Here is a 10,368-nt window from a genome sequence, read left to right as displayed (position 1 = left end):
CCCTCTTTTAACTGAACATATTGTATATTGGGGTCGATTTATCGATGATGTTTTTATGATTTGGGCGGGGGGAGACGACCTTTTAAAAGACTTCATGACATACCTCAATCAAAATGATTACAATCTTACATTTACTTTTGAATCTAGCAGTAGCAGTATTGCTTTTTTGGATGTTACCCTGTTTATAGCAGGTGATAAAATTGAATCGAAATTACATAGAAAGAGTACCTCTTGTAACTCTGTTCTCCATGCGAGTAGTGCACATCCTGCCTCCCAGATTGGAGCTATTCCCTATGGAGAAATGACCAGACTGCGGCGTAACTGCAGCACAGAGGACAATTTTGTGGCAGAAATTAACATCTTGAAAAATAGGTTTTTGAATAGAGGCTACGATAAGAACCTATTAGAAAAGGCACATAAAAAGATCCAAAAAATACCCAGAGAATCAACTTTGAAAAGTAAACAGAGGGGCCTTAACCAACAGGTTGACAAAAAACTTGCCCTCATAACTCAATATAGTGCTAACAGCACTCAAATGTATAATGCCATAAAGAAACATTGGCACCTTCTGCAATTGGACAAAGATCTAGTAACACATGTTGGCGTTAAACCACGAGTGATATACAAAAAAGGCAGGACTTTAAGAAACTTACTAAGTCCATCAATCCCCAAAAATTTGGGTCCCAGTGTACATGGACCAAATGGAGAAAAAATATGGATGCCTATCAAACCTTGTGGTTTTTACAAGTGCACCATGTGTAATATGTGCCAATTTGGTTTGGATAAGAAAAAGACCTTTTCCTATAATTCCAAACAAATATACCACATTAAACAATGTATTAATTGTAATTCAAAGCTTGTGGTTTATTGCATTGTCTGTTACTGTGGACTTATCTACGTGGGAAGCACGATTCGTCCACTTAAGGAGAGGTTACAGGAACATGTCAGAGCCATTCGGAACAATAACACCAAGTATCCCTTGGCAGCACACTATAACAAAGAACACTCAGATCTAGAGATACTGGGTATTCGCTTCCATGGCATAGACATGATTAAACCTGATTTGAGAGGAGGCGATAGCACTTTGGCCTTACGCAAATTAGAATCGAAATGGTTGATCAAGCTTCGTGCAGTGGATCAGGGACTTAACACAGACAGGGAACTACATGTTTTTCTGAAAGATTAATGCATGTTTTGTTTGCTGTGTTATATTGTGTCTCATTGTAATGATATTTTATAATATGGAGCGTTAGATGAATTACAATTGTTATTGAGTCCATATTATTTTTTGATTAATATAAAATTTCATTACTGGTACTTTCTGCATATTACTGAATCTACATTGGGTGCTCTTTTATTTTATTTTTTCACTTCTTGTAAATATATTTGTTTGCGATGATATTATCCAGTGACCCTGGTCTATATTCTACATTGTGTTGTATATTATTAACACTTCGTTTCCATCATAACATTCAGAATAGGTAATCTCATCCTTGGAATACCATAAGATTAGTATTTTTGTATTTTCACCTATTTCTTATACTAATAGTTTCAGTATATCCTGACCCCTTTTCATTATTCGTTATGTTTTGTGCTTTTTCATTTCCTTATAGTTCATATGCTCTCCTTGTCCGTTTTCCGTGTATAACTAACCACTTTAAGATGGCCGCCATCATTACACGATACTGATGAGGTACGTGTAGGTCTGATGACAGTCACCGGGTTTCTGGTACGGAGCCACTCCCCTCTTCCCTTTAAATATTAGCGCGAAGGAACACTCCGGTTACTCGGTAGCAGTGGAGGTTCCCGCGCGCATTATTATAACACGGAGGTAAGACTTGCGCATTCCCCTCAGACACGGACAGATAGATCGGTGTTTCGAGTACCCGGCTAGGACCCATGTGTATAACTACAGGGGTCATCACGGAATACTCCTTTTCACCATGGTCAGTACGTGACTTTATTGAGCAGTACCACAGTACTAGTCATTATATGGTATTTATACATAATGTGCCATATGGGGTTTTTTCTCCATCTGCTTGAGTTATTGCTAATTACTATTGCGAGTTATGCTTTTTTCGTCATAACACAGAATATGCAAGTTATCGTCCCGTTTTTTATATGTGTATGCTTTTCCTTACAGTGACGTATCATGGTCATTCATTACCTCTTTTACTGTTGAACGCAACCTCCACGTGGCAACACTTCTGTATTTATGAAGTGAGTCTGCATGTAATATAAATATAAAAACGCTCCACTTTAATGAGGTTTAAATGTGTATGGCATATATCTCTACAATAATTGAAATATGCATTTCTAGTGTTGTGGCACTGTTGATTCGGATGAATCATATAAATCACTCTATACCAATGAGAACTGTATATTTTTTCTATAATAGCCTAGCATATGACATATCCCAGATGGTATAACCCTAATTGTCGTTTTTTATGTCTCGAGCCCTAAATCCCGCACTTTTAATTGAATGTGTCAAACCGGCCACTCTGTTAGAGACATATATCTTTGCAAATACAAAAATTAAAAATTATTTTTAGGTGAGGACTTTCTCTTATACTATTGCTTGATCCCATGTGCTATTCAATACACCCTCTGTGTAAAATAGATTGTAAGGAATGGTATGATAAATGACAATCAGGAGAATATGTGGTTTTCCTATTTTTCACTCTATATATTTGTAGGAACCACATCTCGACGTCTGATAAGACCAGGGGCCGTTATTCATGCTCCAAGACTACCTACGGTTTAATTACTAGGACTTCAAAGAGTGCTTCTAATCTGTTCATCCTTATTTGGTATGTGTTTTGGATGCCACGGGTATATTTACACGGAAGTTTATCGTGTTTGGGTGGTTTCTAGATATTCATATGCCTTTGTTTTTTCAGGAAATTATGTCTAGTACGTACATCTATATTGCATATTGATCCCATATTTTGAGGCAAGATCTGGAATAGTAAGATCTCTACACCAACACCTTTTAGGTATGTTTTTGTTGTATTCTTGTTGGGTTATTTATGCAGAACATTGTAACAGGTTCACAGCAAGTTTACTATAGGATCGCACTATGTCTTTACAGCTTTGGTCCCGTGAACTTTACTAGCAATGATAAATTGCGCAATACAACTAAGCTGTTTCAGTGTCCTGCCTTACACTATTTACCCAGTTTGGATCATTGTTCAAATTGATGATGAATTACTACGTATGAAAGCATAATTACAATGACTTGTGGTCTACTGACTTAAATAGTACTATTTACAATATGACGTGCACATTGTTTTTTCTTTTGTGGTTCTTTCTATAAAATGATTGTGTACGTCTTTTAAATAAGGTTGTTTTTATGTTTTGGTACAACTTATTGTTGTATGTATATTCATTGTAGTTTTTTTATATACTTCCAGCCTTGAAAAAGTCTCATGTTGAGACGAAACACGTGTCGGCGGTGTGAGCTGGAATAACTTTTAACGTGTATGAAATAAAGAATGTGAAGAACAACATTTGTTTCTGGATCCATACTTTTGTATCTTGAAAGTTATTTTGGAATGGACAGTATTTCCCTAATGATTGAAATAATTTTATTGCACTCCATTTGTTTCTACAACTGATGAGATATAATGATCAATGTTGAATTGATGTCATACTTGGGGTGTGCCTGATTAACCTGTTTTTTTCTCAAAATAATTTACGTTAGCATTCCCTTGCTAGCCTAACACCCCTGGTGGTGGGTGTATAACAGGATTTACTGTGCACCTCCTTTCAAATTATCTACTTATTATTGACATTACATACTCTAGGAATTGTATTTGCTTGATGTGCGGACGCTTTCTCTCATGAGAAACACTACCACCCAATATTGTGCATAATTCTGGAAATTCACAACGTGAGCATGCAACTAGCGACCGGAAACGGAAATATGCAACGTGAACGAGATGGCTGCGCCCATAGAAGACCGCATGGGTAAGTTTGCGGTAGCCACGGTGAAAAAAATCCCGCAAACTTACAAAAATTGAAAAATCCGCAATCGAACGAAAGTTCGCGGATTTTGCAAAGGCTGAGTAAGCTTTCGCGTGAATTCGCGTACCGCGAATTCGCAAATTTTGCCTATACTTACACTCCACTCGATGGTATTCCACTCTACCACACTTCACTCTACTCTACTAAGATGTATGCCACTCCTGTCAACACTAATCTTCTGTATACCACAACACTGTACCTCACTCCTCTCAACGTCACTCAGGTGTACCCAAATCCACTGTACACCACTCCACTCTATGCTAACCCACTCTACACCATTCCACTCCATGGTAGTCCACTCTACTCTACCTCACTCCAGTGTACAATATTCCTCTGTATGCAATCCACTCTATGCCACACCACTCAACACTATTCAACTGCATTACACTACACTGTACCCTACTCCACGTCAAGCAGCTCTAGAACATGCCACTGTCTACCATTCCACTCTATGCCACTCAACTGTACGCCACTTCAACCTTTACACTATTCCGCTGTGAGCCACTCCTCTCTAACATACTCCACTGCACACCACTGCTAAGTTCACTGCTACAATGTATACCAATCCATTTTCCACTGTTCAAGTTTAACCATCTCCACCATACAGCACCCCACTCTACACCATTCCACTCTATGCCACTCCACTGTACACCACTCCATTGTATGCTCCTTTGATATACAGAATTCCAGTATATGCCACTCCATCGTAAGCCATTGCACTCTTTGCCACTCTACACTTTCCCACTCCATGCCACTCCACTCTACGCCGCTCAAGTTTACACCACTGCACTTTACGCTAGTCCCCTCTACGCTAGTCCACTGTATGCAACTCCATTCTCCCCACTACACTCAACGCTATTCATTCTATACCACTCAACACCACTCCTCTCTACGCCACTCCACTACACTCTATTCCACTCTATGTCACTACACTCTAGGACACTCAACTGTACGCACTCCACTATTTGCTATTACAATTAATAGCACTCCGCTCTAAGACACTCCACTATAAGATAATACACTCCACTCTATTCTATTGTACTGTATGCTACTACACTGCACCTCACTCCACTGCCACTTCACTCTACACAGTATGCTATTTCACTCTGCCAAATTACACTGTACGCCACTACACTTTTAGCCCCTCCATGTTATTTTACTGTGCACCACTACATTCTATGCTACTCCACTCTACAAAACTCTAATGTATGCTATTCTACTCTATGCCACACCAGCATAAGCCATTCCACTGTCCCACATGCTACTCTACACCACTGGACTATTCACCTCACTGCTGTACCGCATTCCACTCCACAACACTATACTCTATATCAGTACACTTTACAACACTCTCTTTCACTCTACTGTACCACAGTCCACTTAATGACACTCTATTTGATGACAGTAAACTCTACAATTTCAAATTTTGTACTATAAAAAATATATTGAAATTCAATTAAAGGAGCAGCGGTCAAGCCTTAGTTATCGTTAGGAAAACATTATTTTTTTATTCTTTCTAGAAAGAGCAAACTTAAAATACCCAAACATTAGAAATTCTTTTTACATTATAGTAAAAATTTAGATTTATAATGTACCACTAACTTTACCTTAATATAACTATTTATACTTCAGCTTCAAACAAAAGTTAAAGTAGCCCAAATATGTACATTCTTAAACTTTTACTGGTGCCTTTAATTTATACTTTACACAATACTATCAAATTATTATAACTCACTGTAATGAATGTACCATTTATGTGGATAAATAGCCTGATAATGACCATCGCCCATCACCATCTCAGTCTCATTTAGCATGTTTTAACATAATATAGTGATGTGAAGGCCTGCCTAGTAAGAATAAGTTACAAAGTAGGCCTTGATTATGTCTCTTTCTGTTTCTGACTTTATCTTGCTTAACGGCAGTGCTTGCCTATTGCCTTTGACATGCTCTCATGTCATCTTGTATACTAACCTTGCTCTTTTGCGTAAATAGAGGCCTATGCTTGAGTGACCCAATTTTCTGAGCTTCACTAGGTGAGAAGCCGTGTTTTCCTTTTCACTTGTTTTTCACACTTTACCAACCAGAGGGAACCGGATCTTGTCAGAGGAATGTGCTCGGTCTGCTCTGAAGTCATAACAGACACCTGGCCAGCTGAAGCTGTGGCCTTGGTGTGGCGTGGTACGGACTCTGATGGGAAAAGGGAGCGCGGCTCATCAGGAGCTTCGTCTTACGTCTCCACTTGTACTAAAGGAGGTGTCTGGGTTCTGCTCGGTGGAAGTTCAGCACAGGGCAGATGTGCAGCTGTGGCGGTGGGGCGTATAGTGTTGCCATTGTCTCCTGGTTTGGCTGGAGAACCGGACTCTCCTCTGGCGAAGTGGAAACAGGATGAACAGGCAGTGGTGAGGTGTTCCACTAATCTCTAATTTTCCTACTCTTCTTGCTTACTATAACTTTCTGTTTTCAGGTACCATACTCTTATACACATATATTTCTACATATGTTTTTCTGATTGTGTTTAGCAATTGCCTAATTGTTAGTTGGTGGTTGGCTAGAAATGGTGCAGATTGGCCTACTGTGTATCATGTACTAATATATATATATGTACTAAAAGTCTGTCTTCTATGTCATCTTTGAAGACTAGGTGGTGTCCAATCAAAAGTGGTCGAATTTTAGCACTAGCACTTTAAATTTTGATCGAGCTCTCTGTGTGTTATGTGACCAAGGCCTTTCGGAGGCCGAAACGTTATGTTTGACGAAGGTGCCGATTAAAAATCTTCTCACCTGAACTCTTGGGTCTCGTGTTCCTTGCTGCAGCGGCGCCTGGGAGTTGTCGGCGGTGTCCTCCAGCTTTGAGCGTTTGTGGAATATTATTTGCCGGTTGTTTGCTTCTCCGGCGTAACGAGACCCCTCCTCTTGAAGTGGCAGAACGGCAGGAAGCTGTGACCCCTGGTGACCTGGAGGTCGTTTGGTGAACTCCCGTTGGGGAGAGACTGTTCGAGCCCCTGGACCCTTGAAGAAACGCCGTTTACTGAAATCGAGCTGGGCGCGGTGGGACGGCTGTCCTAGACCGAATCTGTTGCTCGTTGCAGTCTGGCGTGCAAAGGAAAGTCCGGACGAGGAGTGCTGTTCGTGTTGGGCGGTTTCTCCATTTGCGTACATAACCGCCCCGCAAGTGAGTACGCGAGTACGCGTTTTTCATCTATCTAAGGCACCATGTCAACTGGCGCAAGGAGAGGGAGGGAGGTAACTGCCCTCGATGTCTTTGACGATTCCCCGGCTGGGGGGTCGACCACGGTTGCTTCTTCGGAGCCGACTACAAGCGCTGGTTCAACGGCCCGTGACAAGTTTAAACTATTGGAGAAACTCACTAAACGTGAGCAATCTAAATGGTGGGAGCATCAGTCTTTAAGCCGGTACTTGGAGGTTAATCGTATCCCACGGGGGCTTAGGATTATGCTAGCTCCTAGCTATGAACAACCAGACCCAGAGATGTTAAGGGAGTGGGCTGAGTGCAATTTAGACTCATCGCGTAGACTGGTTGAAATCTTGATCCGTTATGCTGACTCAGATCGTAGAAAAATTCAAATACTAATTGATGAACTGAATGAGGAAATAGATAAACTAGGAGAAGATTTACTGGTTGAATGCACTAAACTTAGAGATAAAATGTTAGTGCGTGTTCAGAAGGAAGAGGACATTATAATCAAAAGGAAACAATATAAGTTTCAAAGGGACAAAAACGATTATTTACAGGGGCGCATTTTCACATTTGCGCGTAAATACGATGTAATTAAAGCTGCCAAACCCAATATGTCTCAAGCATCCACCAACAATGCATTAACCTTTTCCTCCAGAGTATCCCAAAGTTCGTCAAATACTGATCTGAGTTCTAATATGGATAGTGGCTCAGAAGTAGAAGCAGGCGCAAATAGAGCTCAGTTGGGGTTTACACGGCTTACCCTGGCACAGGAATTGGACTGTGTCCGGCAGGACAGACGCGACACTCTACGCCCCAGGGTCAGGCCTCAGCCAAAAGCAAAAACCTCAACTACAAGCGTAGAGAGCGACGGAAAGCCAACGCAAGACGCCAAACAAAATGGAAAAAACAAAACAACAAGAAATGGAACAACAAGAAGTAAGTGATGTTGCACCAGCTCGTGACTGTGGTCTTTCAGTTATCAACCTGACCCCTACTAAACTTTCAAGTTCGGATTTGCGCATTTTATCTATGGGCCTGTCATTTTGCCCACCAAATGATTTCAACTACGCCAAAACACGCATAGATCTATTTAAATATACACGCAAGTTGAAATTAAGGAAACATTTTTCAGGTAGCAAATCCCGAAAGATACAGGAGAGACCAATTGATGTTACTACAATGATAGGACCTGTAGTCAATGATGCACCTCTTTTGGAAGATCTGGAGGCATTGCGATTTGAACAATCAATCTCGCAAAGCACACAAGACTTGCCCATCACCAATTCTAAATGTCAATCTAATTTTAAACCACGGTCAACCTTCACACCTTTAATGACCTTTGACAATATTGACATTTTTCACGAAGCCGTTACCCAGGAGATCAAAGAACTCTATGTCAAGACATTAGCAACTAACAAATACAAGAATAGACAGAATCAAATGTACTCTGACCTTGTGAGGAGAATCCAGAAAGATGGAAACATGATTGTCCGCCAATCAGATAAAGGCGAAAATGTGGTGTTGTGGCCAAGGAGTTTGTACTTGGAGGAAGCGCTCAAACAACTAAATAACAACAATTGCTACAAACATTGTGACGTGGGAGTGGTCAGGAAAGCACAGTCAGAGTTTTATTCCATGCTAATGGGCTGGCGATCATCAGGTCTCATTAGCATGGATGAGTTAAAATTCTTAAAGAATGACCCCCCTGTCACCCCAGTCCTTTACCTCATCCCAAAAGTCCACAAAGACGTTTTTAAGCCTCCGGGAGACCCATTATATCAGCATGTGGGGGATTGTTAGAAAAAACTACAATCTATGTGGATTCCTTTCTCCAGGAACACGTCTGTGGACTACCATCCTACATTCAGGACTCAAGTGACTTCCTAAGAAAAATCAGGGAGGTGGAATGGAGTCCTGAATATTTGTTGGTAACATTGGATGTTACATCTCTTTATACCAGCATAGTGCATGTGGATGGGATTCGGGCGGTACAATACTATCTGGGGCAGAGACCATTGGAACTGCTAGAACACAACAAAATGGTCACTTCTATGATTAGCTTCTGTCTTCACAACAATTATTTTATGTTCCTTAAACAGTACTACCAACAAGTGAGAGGTGTGGCCATGGGGGCCTGTTTCTCTCCCAGTTATGCCTGTCTGCACAGGGGCTACTGGGAGAGACAGGTCCTCTTTGGCGAACACCATGACATCTGTATGAAGAACATCATCCGGTGTTACAGATACATCGATGATGTTTTTCTTACATGGCATGGAACACAGACAGAAGTTGAGCAGTTTATTGACAAGCTAAACTGTAACAAATATAATTTGTCATTCACCTCAGAAGTGAGTCCCAGTGTAGCACACTTTCTGGATGTTACTCTTGAAGGCAGTGAGGGTCAGCTACAAACCACCTTGTATAGAAAACCCACTGCGGGTAACACAGTGTTACATGCAATGAGCCATCATCCTCCCCACCTGATAAGGAGCATTCCCTACGGGGAAATGCTCAGAATCAGGCGGGTATGTAGTACTGTGAGCCAATGCAAGCTGGTCCAGGAGGCCAGTAAACAGCGGTTCCTTGCAAGGGGGTACAGCATCAATGTCATAGATGCTGCTATCAACAAGGCCAATGCGATATCTAGAGATACTGCCCTCATCCACAAAAAAACCCTAATAACCACTACTGAGGTTAAGGAACAACCCACCAGACTGATTTGGACCTACAATTGACAGCATGGGGCTTTGAGAAAGATCATCAATAAACACTGGGATCTTGTAAGATTTGATCCGGTAATAGGAGAGCGTATGCCTAGGAAACCCTGCATTACTTATCGGAAGGCATTTTCTCTTCAGGACGCATTAGTTAAATCCAGCCCTGAGGTGGTTCTGCCTGATAATTGGATGCTAGGGAGTAAGGGTTTTAGAAAGTGTTCCAACTGTAAAGCCTGCTTACATGGTGTTAGCAAAACTGAATACACCATCCCTTTTACAGCTACGCCCCGTAAAATCTCGAAGCAACTCACTTGCAAAAGTGAGTACGTGGTATATGTGCTGGAGTGCCCGTGTGGACTGCGTTATGTTGGTAGTACCAAACTGCAGGTCCACAAGAGGGTGCTCCAGCACATTAGGGCTATCAAC

The 10,368-nt window shown here is 41.2% G+C and overlaps 1 long non-coding RNA gene across 1 annotated transcript; it reads left to right on the top strand.

Annotated features, from left to right (window-relative positions):
* Window positions 1-2,699: 2,699 nt before the first annotated feature.
* LOC144819800 (uncharacterized) lies at window positions 2,700-3,497 on the top strand. The gene is made up of 3 exons (XR_013607573.1): window positions 2,700-2,810; window positions 2,901-2,996; window positions 3,414-3,497. It is a non-coding gene; the product is annotated as an uncharacterized LOC144819800 (long non-coding RNA).
* The last annotated feature ends 6,871 nt before the right edge of the window (window positions 3,498-10,368 follow it).

Source organism: Lissotriton helveticus, chromosome 2_1 (genome assembly GCF_964261635.1).
Source record: "Lissotriton helveticus chromosome 2_1, aLisHel1.1, whole genome shotgun sequence".
Classification (NCBI taxonomy): Eukaryota; Metazoa; Chordata; class Amphibia; order Caudata; family Salamandridae; genus Lissotriton; species Lissotriton helveticus.
This window is presented reverse-complemented; position numbering and strand designations above follow the sequence as displayed.